The 18573-nt window shown below is 45.1% G+C and overlaps 1 non-coding gene across 1 annotated transcript; it reads left to right on the top strand.

Annotated features, from left to right (window-relative positions):
• The first annotated feature begins 50 nt into the window (after positions 1-50).
• LOC107983814 (uncharacterized) lies at positions 51-10729 on the top strand. Its single transcript, XR_010004918.1, has 3 exons — positions 51-155; positions 5040-6013; positions 9087-10729. It is a non-coding gene; the product is annotated as an uncharacterized LOC107983814 (transcript).
• Positions 10730-18573: the final 7844 nt, after the last annotated feature.

Here is an 18573-nt window from a genome sequence, read left to right as displayed (position 1 = left end):
AAGGGGGCGGGCCCCTGAGGAAGAAACAGCGGCTCGTGCTCGTTCGGGGCTGGTGACGTCACCGCAAGCCCCGCCCCTTTTCCATAGGAGGAGGAGGAGCCACGGAGGCCGAACGAGGAAGGAAGGAAGGAAGTCTGGCTTCGTGTTCGAAGGAGGTGAGAGAGAGAGAGTGGGGGCGGGGGGGGGGCGCCTTTGGGGGAACAATCAGAATACTCTTTATTGACGTGTTGCCGAAGGAAGGTTTTCATGGCCGGGTTGCTGGAGTTATCCGGGCTGCCTGGCCTTGTTCCAGAAGCACTCTCTCCTGACGTTTCGCCCACATCTATGGCAGGCACCCGCAGAGGTGGTGAGGTCTGTTGGAAACGAGGCCAGTGGGGTTTATAGTTATCCCTGTGGAGTGACGCCCAGGGCGGGAGGAAGGAAGAGCCCTTGTCTGTTGGAGGCCGGTGTGGATCTTGCCATTGGCCGCCTTGATTAGCATTGAATGGCCCTGCAGATTCAAAGCCAGGCTGCTTCCTGCCTGGGGGATCCCTTCGTGGGAGGTGTTAGCTGGCCCTGATTGTTTCCTGTCTGGAATTCCCCTATGTTTTGGGTGTTGCTCTTTATTTCCCGTCCTAATTTTAGAAGTTTTTTAATACTGGTGTCCAGATGGTGCTCCTGTTCATGGTTTCCTCCTCTTTTCTGTTGACATTGCCCACCTGCTTCTTGTGGATTCCAGCGACTTCTCTGTGTACCTGACATGGTGGTTGTTAATATCTTTACTGATCTCTCCCCGAAAAGACTCGGGACGGCTTACAGCACAGATATGTAAATATAATACATTATATATCCAATAGAATGACAAATCGGTAAAAAGATCAAACAACATGAAACAAATAGATAGATTAGACAATCAACAGTAGGTGAAGGTAAAGGTTTTCCCCTGTCATGAAGCCCATTCGTGCCCGGCCCTGGGGTTGGTGCTCGTCATTTCTAAGCCAAAGAGCTGGCGTTGTCCGTAGCCGCCCCAAGGTCATGTGGCCATGGGCATGACTGGATCTCCATTACCTTCCTGCCAACAGGAGCGCTACCTATTGATCTACTCACATTTGCATGTTTTTGAACTGCTAGGTTGGCAGAAGCTGGGGCTAACAGCGGGAGCTCACCTCACTGCCCAGATTTGAACCACCGACCTTTCAGTCAGCAAATTCAACAACTCAGCCATTTAACCCGCCAGGGGCTACCAATAAACATTAATTAAAACACAGTGATCCCAGTAATTAGTTTTTTAAAAGCCAAAATATCTGAGTGGGAGTATATCCATAAAGGAGGAGGAGGGAGCAGCAGCAAATGCGGGGAGGGGGCAGGAGGCCACACCCACCTGCCGGCTGGGATCATTTATTTATTTATTTATTTATTACTAGCCGCCCCGAGTCCTCACGGGGAGATGGTGGCGGGGTATAAATAAAGTTTTATTATTATTATTATTATTATTATTATTATTATATTGTGATTTTATTGTGTTACTGTTTTGGACTTGTCCCAGTATATGCCGCCTCGAGTCCTTCGGAAGATGGAGCGTTATTATTATTATTATTATTGAGTCCTAATTCCCTTGAATCTTATCCAGATGCTTTCAAGCTGGTTTCCTGGATTGCAGTCTTCCATCTCTTCTGCAACATAACTTTTTTTGACACATCAGGCTACTCCCCCCTCCTCTCCCCCTTGTTCTGTTTCTTTGAAAGAGGTTATAGCCGTCAATGTCTACATTCCAGTGATGGGAGTCATCCCACCAGGTTTCAGTGATGCCTATGACATCGTAAGTATGATGTTGTGCTAAAAGTCAGAGTTCATCTTGTTTATTTCCCATGCTCTGTACATTAGTGTAAAGACATGTAAGCCCCTGGGACCTTCCCCTGAGCTGTTAATTTGGGATTTCTCTGCTCTCGGTACTTGTTGTGTTTGTGCAACCCTCCATTTAGCCTATTGGCGGTTTCCTGTGGTCATGGATAAAGTACTGTTCGCAAGGTTGTTGCCCTCTCCCCTAGTGGACCTAGCTTAAAGTGTGCCTGGTGAGGTTTGTGAGTCTGTGAATAAAAAGGTGTTTTCCAACTTGTGTGAGATGCATCCCATCCCTTGCCATTAGGCCACCCTCCTGGAAAAACAGGCTGTGGTCGAGTAAGCCAAAGCATTACTCCTGACACTTTATCTGAGAATCATGAGTTGAGCTTCCTTTCTTCTTTAAGGTGGGTTAGTGCAAAAAAAAAAAGATAAAGCAAAAGAGTATTTGAAAATAGATTCAGTCAAGGAGAAGAATCCATCGTGCTTCTCTTTGCTGTGTCCTGTTGTGTGTCCAGATTTTGTTGTTATTTTCACGTTCAAATAAGCAGCTTCAGCTTAGTTTCTTTCGTCCATTCTTTAAATAAAGTCCTTTGAAAGGTATGCCTAGCAGTATCATTGGTTACTACATGAATCAACATGAAAGGAAGAGGGTGATGGGGCCTGAGGAGCCTGGTGAGCCTCTGAGTGACACGAGGCAGCATATTTCTCAAACCATGCCTTCCAGTCTGGAAATGACAGCTTCTGTTCCTCTAAGGAGGGAGTCGCCTACTACCAAGACCTGTTTCCTTTGAGCATTGACTGGGCCCCCTTTGTGCAATAATAATAATAAACTTTGTTTATACCCCGCCACCATCTCCCCAACGGGGACTCGGGGCGGCTTACATGGGGCCATGCCCAGAACAATACATACAAGGCAGTGTGTAGGTCATTCTCCTGTCATTCTCCCAAATGTGTTCCTGTTGCAGATGGTCTATGGTTGGGGACAGAGCATTTGTGTGATTATGTAAGTGTGAATGTGGTAGAGAGTGATCCCACTCAGGGCTCTACCCCACACATTGATCAAGGATGGTCCACTGAGTGATATCTAGGTAATTGTGATCCTCCCCAAGATGTTGTACGAGGGCTATCCAGAAAGTTCATTACGTTTTGGAATTAAAAATAAACAAAGTATAGGAGAAAACATTTACCATATTCAGTTGAAAGCCAGACCCAAATACCAGTTCTCACCATAGTCCCAATTGAAATCTAGGCAGTTATCATAGCGATAAAAGTATTTGGAAAGCCCTCCCCTCCCCCAAACATTCCTACCTGGCTTGCGTCCTGAACCAGGCTGGCTTCCCTTCCCTCAGCTGCGCATGTGCTGCACTCAGCTTTCCCCACGATCTTCCTGGATTGCTCTTTTGTTTTGCAAATGCTTGCAAGGAAGGTGCTCTTCTAAGGTTTTGCCAGAAGCACACCTTTCCTGTCCAAAAAACCTTCCTTGCAAGCATTTGCAAAACTGAAGAGCAATTCAGGAAGATCGTGGGGAAAGCTGAGTGCAGCATGTGCGCAGCTGAGGGAAGGGAAGCCAGCCTGGTTCAGGACGCAAGCCAGGCGGAAATGTTGGGGGGGAGGGCTTTCCAAACACTTTTATCGCTATGATAACTGCCTAGATTTCAATTGGGACTATGGTGAGAACTGGTATTTGGGTCTGGCTTTCAACTGAATATGGTAAATGTTTTCTCCTAAACTTTGTTTATTTTTAATTCCAAAACGTAATGAACTTTCTGGATAACCCTCGTATTTCATGATCAGGTGTTGGTGGCATAAGAATTTGGAATCTATTGTGTAACTCCAGCTGAGCAGAAGTTGTCCACAAGGGTTGTCCACATTTGAAGTGATCTCCTTATAAGGTTCCTTATCATGTTCGTGTTAGTATGATGTGGGTTGCATATCTAGAACAGCGTGTTGTGTCGTGTCCAAGAAGAGCTCGAGTTCCTGAATGTCCTTAAGGGTCTTAATTCGGTCTTCGAATAGGATCCTCTGTTCCATGAGAATCATCTGTTTGCAATTGGTACAGATGTAGTTAAGTAGTTGTTGTGTGAAGAAGCTAAACATGCCACAGCTTATGCATGTGATGGGAAGGTTTTGCTTTTGCTCCATCTCGTGGTGAGTGAGGATTCAAGTAAGATTCTTGTAGGGTTAGTGTGTCTGCATGTTATGTGCAGACTGCTAGCCACGTCCCCCTTTATATGTTTATTTTGTATTGTTTTGTTTTCTGTATGTATTGTAAAGGTGTGTGTTAGTGAAGATATTGTTTCACGCGTGCCACTAGGCGCTTGCAACGCTGGCTTAAATGCCCTTAGCCATCAAAGAACAGGAAACAAACACTCACTCAACTTGTTGTCGAAGGCTTTCATGGCCGGGATCACAGGGTTGTTTTATGTTTTCCGGGTTGTATGGCCATGTTCCAGAAGTATTCTCTCCTTACGTTTCGCCCACATCTATGGCAGGCATCATCAGAGGTTGTCACCTCACAACCTCTGAGGATGCCTGCCATAGATGTGGGCGAAACGTCAGGAGAGAATACTTCTGGAACATGGCCATACAACCCGGAAAACATACAACAACCCCACTCACTCAACTGCTGGCTACAAAGAACAGGGAACAATCACACCCTTAACTGAGTCAGATGCCCTTAGCCCTCCAGCAACAAAGGAAACAAACTGTCAATTAACTGCTGGCTAAAGTAACAAGCCTCGCTTTCAAAACAAGCATTCACATAGCTTTCTGGTGCCCCCAGCAGAGCAGCTAACCTTTAACCATAGGAATCAAGCATACACTCAGTTTTCTAGTGCAATCTAAGTCAAGGCTTACCTGAAGCAAGGGGAAAAGGTGGCTTCTTGCTTCCTCAACTGCAACTTGAGTTCAACCGCTGGGTTAAATGCACTCATTCTCCTTCCTTCTTTCTTTTTTTTAATGTCTTTCTTTCCCTCCCTCCCTCATTCATTCCTTTCTTTCTTCCTTGTTCTTTGTTTGTTGAATCACCTTTGAACCAGAACCAACTTTTGTCTCTGTTATGTTCATGCTTTCGCTGATTTTTGTATAAGTCCTTCAGACACTTCATGCCTTTATTTCTTGGTATTTGCATTTTCCACATGATCCATTAAGGGGGAAAAGGATAATGTTGAAGGTTTGGGGCTTCATGTTTAACTTTTTGTTTCTTCTTTCTTGATCAGAACATGAGGGTTCTATGGAACCTCTGCCGTGATGAGCAACAAATCAGCGTCTAGTGGATATGGAGGAATTTGGAAACCAAAGAGCAGTAAGGAAACCAGTCCTGTGGGAAAAACGAATCCTCTCAAGGTGCTGATCTCACTTTTCATCAGAAAGGGAAAAACAAAAATCAAGTGTCCAAATTGCAATTACATGTACACATTACAACACCGTCAAAATGGAGGACAAAGATTATAAATGTATTGAATGTGGAAAGGGCTTTAGTCAGCATGGACATCTGAAGACACATCAAAGGACTCACACTGGAGATAAACATAAATGTGTGGAATGTGGACGGAGCTTCACTCAGAGTGCAAGTCTTCATTTACATCAAAGGACTCACACTGGCGAGAAACCCTATAAATGCCTGGAGTGTGGACAGAGCTTCTCTTTGAGTGCAAGTCTACGTTCACATCAAAGGACTCACACTGGGGAGAAACCTTACACATGCCTGGAGTGTGGACAGAGCTTCACTGAGAGTGGAAGTCTACGTAGACATCAAAGGATTCACACTGGGAAGAGACCCTATAAATGTCTGGAGTGTGGTATGTGCTTCAGTCATAAGGTAAATTTATATTCACACCAAAGGATTCACACTAGGGAGAAACCCTATAAATGTTTTGAGTGTGGACAAAGCTTCGCTCGGAGTGGAACTTTACGTAGACATCAAAGGACTCACACTGGAGAGAAACCCTATAAATGCCTGGAGTGTGGACAGAGCTTCTCTTTGAGTGCAAGTCTACGTTCACATCAAAGGACTCACACTGGGGAGAAACCTTACACATGCCTGGAGTGTGGACAGAGCTTCTCACATAATGGTAGTCTACGCTCACATCAAAGGACTCACACTGGGGAGAAACCCTATAAGTGCCTGGAGTGTGGAAAAAGCTTCATTCGGAATGACTACCTACGTTCACATCAAAGGATTCACACTGAGGTGGGAACCCTATAAGAGCTTTGCATAGAGTCGCAGTCTGCATAGACATCATAGAATCCACACTGGAGAGTATTTCTAACACGTTTACTTATTTAGGTTATTTATTTATTTAGGCTATTTAGGCTATCTCCACAACATGGACCCAAGGCAGGTTACAAAACAGAATACCAGTCAATAAAATCCTTCAATAAGGAATACATAAAAAGATTAAAAGATTATTCCTTCAATCAGGAATACATTAAAAGATTATTGATTGATAAAACATCAATCAATAAAATCCAAAACATCAGGTAAAACCATGGCCTCCTCCCCTTGCATGTCCCCCTATATCTTATGCAAATCCCCAAACTTCTCCCATGGCTCAATTGACCCCCTTCTTAGAGCTGTGAAGAAATGGAGCAGCTCTTAGTTCTTCAGGGAGAGAGTTCCAGAGTGCTGGGGCAGCACCCGAGAAGGAGCCTCTTGTAGTGATGCGTAACCGCATACTGGCGGGGGCTCGCGTGGCAATTCAAGTTTCCCGGCTGGATCTAAGTTCCCCCCGGAATGTGTCGGGAGACATAGTTCTCCAAGTAGGCTGGACCAAAGCTGTATAGCGCTTTATAGGTAATGACCTGCATCTTAAATTGAGCCCAAAACCGGACAGGCAACCAATGGAGCTGCTTCAGGATAGGTGTAGTCGTTCCCTGAAGTTAGCACCCGTCAGAAGCCTGGGCGCCACTCTTTGAATTAACTGTAATTTCTGTTTGCTCTTCAAGGGCAGACCTAGGTAGAGCGCACTGCAATAGTCCAATCTGAATGTAACCAGCGCATGCACCACTGAGGCCAGGTCTGGAGTTTCCAGGAACGGACGCAGTTGGTGCACAAGCTTTAATTGTGTGTTATGCATTCTATTTTGTATTTTATATTGTGTTTTTACTGCATTTTGAATTCTTGTTCTCTGGGCTTGTCCCCATGTAAGCCGCCCCGAGTCCCTTTGGGGAGATGGAGGAGGGTTATAAGAAATAAATTATTATTATGCATTTTTATTATTAATTGTGCGAAGGCTGACCTAGTCACCACCGCCACCTGGGCTTCCAGGTTTAAAGTGGAGTCCAGGGTGCCCCATCTGCGCACCTGAGATTTCCCTAACGCTAACCCAAGCCCCTCCAAGACACCAGCAGTACCTCCGTCTTGTCTGGATTGAGCTTCAACTTATTGACTCTCATCCAGTCCACCACTGTCCTCAGGCAACAATTCAAGGGCAGGACCGCTTCCTTGGGGCCAGGTGGAAAGGAGTCGTGGAGTTGGGCATCTTCCGCGTACAGATGAAACTCCAAAACTCTGGAAGATCTCTCCCAACGGTTTCACGTAGATGTTAAATAACATTGGGGATAAAGATGAGTCCTTCAGAGCTCCCCCAACACCATCTTCTGGGACCGGTCTGTAAGGAAGGACCGGAACCTCTATAGAACAGTGCCTCCTGGTCCATCCCCTTGAACCTTCTCAGAAGGACACCACGATCCATGGTATCGAAGGCCACTGAGAGGTCCACTGAGAGGTCACACTCCCCGTCAAGCTCTCCACGTAGATCATCCACTAAGGTGACCAAAGCCGTTTCTGTTCCATGACCTGGTCTGAAGGCAGATTAGAAAGGATCCAGATAATCAACCTCCTCCAGAAATCCCCAGAGTTGTTTAGCCACCAGCCTCTCCAGGGTCTTACTGGTACATTGGATACCGGTCTATAATTATCCAAGGTTGTCGGATCCAGGGACTGTTTTTTAGAAGGAGCCTAATCACTGCTTCTTTCAAAACAGTGGGGACCAAGCCCTGATCTAGAGAGGCATTAATTAGTTCCCTTATCCAGATCGCACTCCCTTTGGCTTGCTTAACCAGCCACGAGGGACATGGGTCTAGGGACCCTTCCAGACAGGCCCTATATCCCAGGATCTGATCCCTGATTTTCTGTTTATCCCAGATTATCTGACAGTGTGGATTCATATAATCCAGTTTAAATCAGAAAACCTGGGATCGGATCCTGGGATAGGGAAGGGCCCTGGGATGCAGGTCGTGGCTTTCACTTCTCCGAGGATCCTGTCGGTTTTCTCGGGTGAGACAAGTTGAAACGAATCCATGCAACCAGGTCCAGACAGTGTAGTGGGTACAATCACGGGAGTTGCATCAATAGTGGTATCCAAAACTGCACTGATGGTCTTCCACTCTAGGGTTAAGGAGTCCTTTCGTTGGTTTGTTTGTTTCTGATTTAATTTTGTATTTTATGTATTAGTTTGATGTGTAGTTCAAGCATTATATACAATTTCTGCCTCTTTTTTTTTTGCTTTTAATCTCTTCTCTTTCTCTTTTTGCAAAAGATTTATAAGGGTCAAAACTGCTAAAATTGGAGAGGTGGATGGACCTGGTTTTAGCCCACAATGAGGTGTGTCTTTGAGCATCATTTCCTGGCATGGATTCAGCTGTTTTGCTTCAGACATTATTATTCCTATTCTGTTTTGTACAATATATATTCACTGTATTGAATTCATTCATTGACCAGGAATTCAATAGAATCATTGTGATGCCACCCATAGAACCCAAACGAAGGCTGGCGGGCTGATGCAGCCCTCCAGATTCCTTGACTTGGCTCCCACCTCCACTTAGGTTGCCCTGCATCTGAAATGACTTGGAGGCACACAATAACAACAGTCCTAATTAACTTGATTATCTCATCAGGCCTACACTTCCCACTGAAATACTGTATTATAATAATGATAATGATGATAATAATCATAATAATAATAACAACAACAATAACAACAACAACTTTATTTTTGTATTCCGCCTCCATCTGCCCAAAGGGACTTGGGGCGGCTTACAGGGGGACGAGCCCAATTAAACATAGATTAAAAACATGAATAAATAAAATCAACAACCTTATAACAACATAAAATAACATCTAAGATAATGTTCGTTAAAATAGTTCTTCATTTGAAATATTGTGTTTTTCTTTCATGTTATTTGCACTACAAATAGATATGTGCATAGGTGTGCACAGTAATTCATTCATGTTTTTTTCAAACTGTGTTCCCGTCTCCTAGCGGTCCGAGGGACCATGAGCCAGCCACCTGCTTCCAAAGTCCAGGGACCTCTGTTCTAAGGCCTCCTGCAATCTCATCGGAGTCGTTAGCCTTTGAGGGCAGAACACTTTGATAGGTCCTCCTGAAGTGATCTCTGCCTGGCAAGGAATTGATCACCTCCACCCACAGACCTGTATTTCCAAGCTGAAAACTGCATCAAGTGTATGGAGTCCTCGTGGATGACAAGTTAAACATGAGCCAACAATGTCATGCGGCAGCTTAAAAAGCCAATGAGAATTTGGACTGCGTACATAGGAGTCTAGTGCCTAGAGCCAGGGATGGAAGTCATGCTCCCCGTTTCTTCTCTTCTGCCTTAGGCAGACCACTTCACCTGGAATACTGAGTCCAATTCTGGGCACCGCAATTGAAGGGAGATGGTGACTCTATGCTGGAATGTGTCCAGAGGAGGGCAACTAGAATGATCAAGGGTCTGGAGAACAAGCCCCATGAGGAGCGGCTTAAAGAGCTGGGCATGTTGAGCCTCCAGAAGAGAAGGCTGAGGGAGAGGAGACGTGATGAGGGTCATGGATCAAGATGTGAATGATGGGGAGTCATAGGGAGGAGAGAGCAGGCTTCCTTTCTGCTGCCCTAGAAACTAGGACACAATGAAGCAGTGGCTTCAAACTACAGGAAAGAAAGGAGATTCCACCTGAGCATGAGGAAGACCTTCCTGACTGTGTGTGTGTGAGCGAGAGAGCTGTTCAGCAGTGGAACTCCTTGCCTCGGAGTGTGGTGGAGGCTCCTTCTTTGGAGGCTTTTAAACAGAGCCTGAGTGGCCAGGTTTTCAGGGTGCTTTGAATGCAATTTTCCTGCTTCTTGGCAGAATGGAGTTGGACTGGATGAATAGCCCACGAGGTCTCTTCTGACTCTATGACCGGAGTGTGGACACCATGTGGGATAGGCCCATGTGTGTCATGGATCCCATGCCCCCCAAAGATGCACCTGACAAACTGGCCTCCAGAGGTAGGTTGAGGTCGCCCAGAGGCAAAGGTCCGAGTGGGTCCAGCACCCGCTCCAAGACCAGCGCCTGAGCTCGACCAGGGAGTCTGAGACACCAGGTGGACAAGACTCAACAGAACCCCCATATTCTGTCAGATTGTTTATTTCAAGTCTTTATCTAATTTTAATTATTACCCAAGAAATCTTTAAAAATAATTTAATCTATTTGTATATTACTATATAAGAAATTTAATATTATATAGACAAAAATTTACTATGTATCACTATCACTATTGCTCTTTCTCCCTCTTATCACCACTCAAAGCTTATACACTTCTATGTAAACGTTTCTAGTCTATTTAACTCATCAGTTTATCCAAAGACTCTTAAATGTGGGATAGATAAGTCATACAAAATCTGTGGTTCTGTATAAAACCTTCCAGATTTAATGAAAGGGTGCTAATCCATCTATTTCCAAGGTTTCCAAAATATGGGGTAATACAGTGTGTATTTATAGGCAATCGTCGTATCTTTGCAAATTCCATATAAGGCTCCCACTTGAAGTTTCGTCGAAAACACTATCTATGGGCTTGTTCCTTTTGAAGTGTATTGCTAGTACTTGCATCCTATTTGACCAGATCATAATAAACTTCTGTAATAATAAACCTCGAGTTCTTTTTCTCGTTCTGGGCTGATCTGGCTTCGAGGAAGCTCATCGAACACAGACCTCCTTATCCGCAATCCCAGATGAAATCCCTACAGTTGGACCAAGATCAGCCCGAGTCCAAGTTTCTGTGAAGCGTGTCAGGTCATATCCCACATCTTTGAGGAGGTCATAGACGACGTGTGTTTTATTTTTCACTGAGCTGGCATTACGTACGCACAAGGTGAGGTTTCGTGGGTGGCCTGGCTCACTCCAAGTTCCCCAGGATGGCAGCATGGCTGGGAGGCGAGATGGGGATTAAGCCTCTTTCTCTCCTTCCTCCATAACAGTGATTCCTAAAGTGGGCACTATTAGGACACGGGGGCGGGGCCAGAGGAGGGGCGGGGCCTCTTCCCAAATGCCAGAGACAGGGCTGAGCACCTGAGGCGCCTGTTAGGACACACAGGGGGCGGAGCTAGAAGAGTGGGCGTGGCTTCTTCCCGAGAGCCCAAGACAGGGCTGAGCCTCTATACCTCTCCTGAGAGGCCTTTCAGGACTAAAGGGCGGGGCTAGGGGCAGGGGCGGGGCCTCCTTCCAAGAGCCGAGACAGGGCTGAGCCTCTATACCTCTCCTGAGAGGCCTTTCAGGACTAAAGGGCGGGGCTAGGGGCAGGGGCGGGGCCTCCTTCCAAGAGCCGAGACAGGGCTGAGCCTCTATACCTCCCCTGAGAGGCCTTTCAGGACTAAAGGGCGGGGCTAGGGGCAGGGGCGGGGCCTCCTTCCAAGAGCCGAGACAGGGCTGAGCCTCTATACCTCCCCTGAGAGGCCTTTCAGGACTAAAGGGCGGGGCTAGGGGCAGGGGCGGGGCCTCCTTCCAAAGAGCGCACGACAGGGCTGAGCCTCTATATACCTCCCCTGAGGTGCTTGTTAGAACACGGGCGGGGTAGAGAGGTTTAGCCCCGTCAGGCACTCAGGAAGAGGCCCCGCCCCCTCCTCTATCCCCGCCCCCTTTGTCCTGGCAGGCGCCGCAGGACAGGGATAGAAGCTCAGCCCTGCCTCAGAGCTCGTAACTCCGCCCACCCCAGTCCTGGCCACCCATGTGTGCCCCCCCTCCCCTCCCAGCCCTGTATCTTGAACTAGGGGAGAGACCCAGCCCCGCCCTCTTGAGCAGGAGCCACGCCCACCCCTCTAAGCCACGCCCCCTTTCCAGGGGGCACTGAGTCATACTTTTTCTGGAAAGGGGGTGGCCGGCCAAATAAGTTTGGGAACCGCTGCTCTATAAGGACGTACGACCCTGCCATCCCCATCTCTCTCTCTCTCTCTCTCTGCCTTGTATGACTTGCGTTGCCACCCCAGTTTCCATCCACATTCTCTTTTGGGGCGGAGACAAAGAAATAAGAAGAAAAAAGTCTGTGGAAATGAAGAACCCTCCTGATGGCCCGGGATGGCAGTGGGTGATGTAGGAGACCCTCAATAGCTGCTGAGATCAAGGAAACGCTGAGTCTTCTGGAGTGGAAAAAGCAGGTTTTATTCAGCTGGGCTCCTAAGCAGGATCCCTCCTTCACCCTGGGTGCCCCACGTCTTAAGTTACAATGGATTTTATAGTTGGTGTGTGTACAGACATTCCATTGTCATTTGATAACAGGATGGTCTATTGGTATGCCTTTCACTGATTATGTTTTGCTACTGAGTCTGCACAACTTATTGGTTTACAGAAATGCTGGGCAGAAATGCTTCCCTCCCTTCCTCTCAGGCATTGTTAAAATGCATACTACTTCATCACATTTATTACATTCCACTGAGTCATACACTTCAGTAGTGGTATCCCGTTGTGCTCATCCCATTAGGTTGGGTCCAAGTGTCGGGTAGATCATTCTTACCACGTCTAAAGCGTTGGGAACAGCTGTCTTTTCATGCATTTCCAGGAGCTGGTTGGGAAGGGGATTTTTGGGTAATGATCCAGATGTAGATGGGCAAATTGGCCAATTCTGTAATACGATGGCATTCGTTGTTCTCAGGTTTAAAATAATATGTTTACCCATTTTGTGGAAATGCTCCTCAGAGGAAAAGGAGGGGAGTGGAGGGGAGGGAAGTGGCCTCTGTTTGCTCCTTTATTGTTAGGGATTCCTCTTCTTCAGAAGAGGAAGGGGAGCAGGAAAGTGTTCTCTGAGGGTGAGTTGGGATATGAGGAGGAGACTTTGCAAGTACCCTGATTCTAGGAGAGGCGAAGGGAAACAGAGCAGAGGCGTCGTTCAGATAGATTAGCTGCCAGAAATGCAGCTGAGTAATTAGGAACTGCACTAGCAGCTGTGAGAGGACCCAGGGCTATAAAGCAGAACCAGGTGCAGCCAGCTCTTGCTGGTAAAAAACTGACTCTAATGCCTTCGCTCTCCGTGTGCCTGCTCTGAGTCTGCATCTGGATTTATTGCTGTTTCTTTGTCTGAAGTAAGACTCCCTTGCTGCCTTTTGCATTATTCCACTGAGTGTGCTGTACTTTATGTTTTGCTGAAGTAAAGCAGTTTTTATTTACTTACCACAGTGTCTTAAGGCTGTTCTTGAAAGACAAAACTGGACATTTATAATAAAAGTTTCCCTCCTATTTCCAATAGAATAGTCTTACCCAGGTTAGAAACAGAGACCACCGAAGCATTTATTCTGTCCAGCTGGAGCAGGATGACGGCAGCAATATGTTGCAGAAAGAACCAGAATGCCATTACATAGAAAAATACACATTTTCCACTTTTGTGATGACCCATGGGCCTTGTAGTCCTGCTCATGACATTGTGATGCCTGATGAAGAAGAAAACTTGGGTTTTTTACCTTCCCAGTCAGAACTGGATTCTTCCCAGACAGATTCTTCCCAGCCAGATCTGGGAACCTTGCACCTGCAAGAGGGTTATGTTCCAGAAGTATGTCAAACAAACACTGAGGCTACATCTCCTGTGTTTTCTCGCCATGAGTTTTGTAAACAACAGAGAGGTTTGGAAGCGGCCTCGCGCAGGAGTGCTAGAATAATTGCTAAGAATTTAGCCAATTAAGCCTGCTTTCCATGAGAATCTTTAAGGAGTCAAACATCTGGTCTCAGAGATTAGCTTTCGTTTCTGGTTCCCAGAGAACTGCTCTCGGCGGGAAAGTTAGACTCTATATAGGTGTTTTACCCGCGGAGTAACTTTGCGGAGTCAATTCGTCAGCCTCCGGAGCGAGTTGTGTCTGGACAGCGCGCTCCGATCCAAGCCTCGTTCCTGTTCAAGCCTTGTTCTTGTTTTCAAGCCTTCGCTCCTGTTTCCCAGCCTTGTTTACCTACGGACCTTGCCTCGCCTTTCAGGACTAAACCTTGCCTTGTTTCACGGATTTTACCAAGTAATTCCACGGATCTTGTTCTTGTTCCTTGTTACCTTGTGCCACGATTCAAGCCTTGTTTTCAAGTATCAAGTTAATTCCTAGCCTTGCTCAAGTTCATGGACTAAAGGACCTTGTCATCTCCCCTCACTTTGCCTGGCAAAGTGAGTGTTTCGGTTATTGGATTACAACTTTGGACCTTAATATTTCATATTGGACATTGGTTCTTTGGACTAATTTTGACCTTTCCTGAAAGGTCTGCTTCTGGACTAACTTTTACATTTGCTTTTATTAACTTTATATATTTCCTTAATAAAGATATTAGATAGAATCTGGCCTCTGCGTATGGTTATTGGTGCTCTGTAGCCTGGGTCGTGACAACTTTTGCTTTTTTGAATTTCCCGCTCCCTCCCGCCCACCCAGCTGGCTCCTCGCTGATTGGTCAAGGGATCCCCTGACGTCAGGAGGCAGGAGGGGCGGCCTGGGAGGCCTGTGCGCCTCATCCAATGGGAGTGCGAGCCCCACTTGTGACGTCACTCCCTCGCTGGCCAATGGGGGAGATGGAGGCGTGGCAACAGGAAAAACAAAGGCAAACATATGTCGACGACAGGATGATGAGCGACCCTATGTTGGGTCTTTTGTCAAGCGATCATTGATTGATACAAGTCTCTTGATTGAGATTCTGACACATGCATGCCAGCCCATTGTGAAAAGAGCAGAAGCAGCAGAGATCTTGATGGGATTGTCTATGATTCAGAGTCCAAAGAGAAGATGGCTTTGTCTGGTCACCAGTGGCTTATTCTTGCACGATCTCTTCATTCGTCGGGGGAGGCCCTCCTCTCGCTCCCGCCTCCGTCACAAGCGCGGTTGGTGGGGACGAGAGAGAGGGCCTCCTCCTTGGTGGCCCCATCCCGGCTCGGGAACTCGCTCCCCAGGGAAATCAGGAAAGCCCCCACCCTGGTAGCATTCAGAAAGAGCTTGAAAACCTGGCTCTTTACTCAGGCCTTTAGTTAAAGATTGCTCATCCCCATAGCAATCTGTATCTGTGACCATTCCTGTACCGGTTTGCACTTTTTACCTTTGTCAACTTGATATACACATATGGTCTACTCCCATCCCAATTTGCACTTCCAAGAATTTGCAGCACTTTATCAGTCACCTCGTGTTTACAATCTTTATATGGTGCACCTTACCCAGTCTACTTTTACAACCTCTCAGTTTTAATCCATGTTTTTATTAGTTCTTTTGTTTTTATTGGCTAATGTTTAAATTTTTATAATTGTTCATGTCTTTTGTCTATTGTTGTGTTTTATATTGTTATTGTTTTTATTCGGGCTTGGCCCCATGTAAGCCGCCCTGAGTCCCCTTTGGGGAGATAGAGGCGGGGTATAAAAATAAAGTTGTTGTTGTTGTTATTATTATTATTATTATTATTATTATTATTATTATTATTATTATTATTATCATCTCCCTCACAGGAAGAACAAGCCCTTTATGATGAGTGATTTAAATGTCCAAAAGGTTCCTTTCTTCCTAGAAGGTCTGGCATTTTGCCCTCTGAGGTCCAGGAAGGAAAGAAAATCCATTGTTTCTTTGCAGAGGGTGTTTCTGAGAACCCATGTTTGTCATACGTAGCCCTGAGGCATCCTGATGTTGCCTGGGCAAGATGGTGTGCTGGCCAGGGTTTGTGTGTGTGTGTGTGTGTGTGTGTGTGTGTGTCTTATGATTTTAAGTTGCACGCCATCTATATATATAAAAGAGTGATGGCATCACGGCAATTCACAAAACAACAAAAGTACAGGCCTCCCAACCTCAAAATTTGACAACAACCCATCATCCATGCCTCAAGGTTGATACAACAAAAAGAAAAGAAAAATAAAGTCCTAATTAGAGGGAGAGCAATAATTTTTTTTATCCAATTGCTGCCAGTTTAGAGGGCTAATCTCTGCCCACTTGGTTGCCTAGCAACCAAGGGACAGCCAGGATTCAGTTAGAGGACAGGCAGATTTAGGCCATACTTAGATTTCTTCCACAGATTATCTAATTTGCAGTGGATTATATGGCAGTGTAGACTCAAGGCCCTTCCTCACAGCTATATAACCTATTTATAATCTTATATTATCTGCTTTGCACTGGATTATCTTGACTCCACACTACCATATAATCCACTTCAGTGTGCATTTTATACAGCTGTGAAGAAGGAGCCTCATATAATCCAGTTCTGAGCAGATAATATAAGATTAAAAATATACAGTAGAGTCTCACTTATCCAACGTAAACAGGCCAGCAGGATAAGTGAATATGTTGGATAATAAGAAGGGATTCAGGAAAAGCCAATTAAACATCAAATTAGGTAATCGTTATACAAATTAAGCACCAAAACATCATATTATACAACAAATTTGACAGAAAAAGTAGTTCCATGCGCAGTAATGCTATGTAGTATTTACAGTAGAGTCTCACTTATCCAACACTCGCTTATCCAACGTTCTGGATTATCCAACGCATTTTTGTAGTCAATGTTTTCAATATATCGTGATATTTTGGTGCTAAATTCATAAATACAGTAATTACTATATAGCATTACTGTGTACTGAACTACTTTTTCTGACAAATTTGTTGTCTAACATGATGTTTTGGTGCTTAATTTGTAAAATCATAACTTAATTTGATGTTTAATAGGGTTATCCTTAATTCCTCATTATCCAACATATTCGCTTATCCAACGTTCTGCCGGCCCGTTTATGTTGGATAAGTGAGACTCTACTGTACTGTATTTACAAATTTACCACTAAAATATCACAATGAATTTAAAACACTGACTACAAAAACATTGATTATGAAAAGGCAGACTGCGTTGGATAATCCAGAACATTGTGTAAGCGAATGTTGGATAAGTGAGATTCTTCTTTAATATGAAATAATTACTGGGATAGAATAAGGCAGAACAATATAATCTCTAAAACCAGGACAGTAAATAAACAGGGGAATTCCACACAGGAAACAATCAGGGCCAGCTAACACCTCCCAACAAAGGATTCCCATCATCAAAGTCTGGCAAATCCTCTGTTTTCTCAGGGCCACAGACAGTAGAAGCACATAAAAATATCGCAAACAACACCACTCTGAAAACAAGGGAATTCCAGACAGGAAACAATCAGGGCCAGCTAACACCTCCCAACAAAAAATTCACTCAGGGAGGAAACAGCCATGCTTTAAAGCTGCAAGGCCATTACATCCTAATTATTTTTCCTAATTGCAGCATTCATACTTGCCTCCAACAAACAAAAAAAACCAATCAGAAATATTGTATATTCACAACCTTTAGGAAATAATATCCCCTGATGGCGCAGCGTGGTAAAGCGCTGAGCTGCTGAACTTCTGGACCGAAAGGCCACAGGTTTGAATTGGGGGAGCGGAGAGAGCCCCCACTGTTAGCCCCAGCTTCTGCCAACCCAGAAGTTCGAAAACATGCAAATGTGAGTGGATCAATACGTACTGCTCCGGTGGGAAGGTAATGCCGCTCCATGTAGTCATCCCACATGACCTTGGAGGAATCTACGGACAACGCCGGCTCTTCGGCTTAGAAATGGAGATGAGCACCAACCTCCAGAGTAAGACACGACTGGACTTAATGTCTGGGGAAAACCTTTACCCTTGACCTTAACTACCACCAATTCCTCAATACTTTATTTCCCATACCACCAGACTTCGCCACAGCAACGCGTGGCCGGGCACAGCTAGTATATATATAAAAGGGTAATGAAATTTCGGCCTAGGACAAAACAACAAAACTACACATCCCAGAAACACTAAACTTGGCAGCACAGCCCCTCATCCATGCCTCTACGTTCATACAACAAAAAGAAAAGAAAAATAAAGTCCAAATTAGAGGGAGAGGAATAATTGTTTTTTATCCAATTGCTGCCCGTTAGAAGGCTAAGCTCTGCCCACTTGGTCTGGTGAAGTGGGGCTCCAAGCAGGGCCATAGCCAGAAAAAAAATTGGGCAAGGGGGGTGTCTTTTTTTTAGCAAACCATGAAGAGTAGTACCATAACAAGCAATAATTTACATTATATGATTCAATCAATATTTTTATATAAACTTAATTAAACCAAATTTCTATTTTAGTCACAAAGTTTGAAGCCTTAAAAACCCTGAAAATGACTTTTCATTGGTAAATTAGTGGTTACAAAAGAATACCACAACATTGTTGGAAACACTTGAAAACTGTGTCAATCCACTTGGACAGCAATCAGGCTCCATTGACACACTTGGGTGGACACTCAAGCCAAGTCTATTTTTCTTGCCCCATTGTGCTTCTTATGTATGCTTTCAAATGTTTCAGAGTTGAAAACAACCTTTTATTTGTAGCTGTTGACACTGGCAATGTGGCTGAAATCTCAAGAAGTTTCTTTACACTCGGAAACAACTGTCAATCACAGAAAAGACATGCTTCCAGTGCATTTGATGGGTTTTCTGCAGGTGCAATCTTTTCCCATTTTCTACCACACAGAACAAATTCAGTA

The sequence above is a fragment of the Anolis carolinensis genome, chromosome 3 (genome assembly GCF_035594765.1).
Source record: "Anolis carolinensis isolate JA03-04 chromosome 3, rAnoCar3.1.pri, whole genome shotgun sequence".
In the NCBI taxonomy this organism is placed as follows: Eukaryota; Metazoa; Chordata; class Lepidosauria; order Squamata; family Dactyloidae; genus Anolis; species Anolis carolinensis.
The sequence above is the reverse complement of the archived record's forward strand: the minus strand, read 5'-3'. Positions and strand labels throughout refer to the sequence as shown.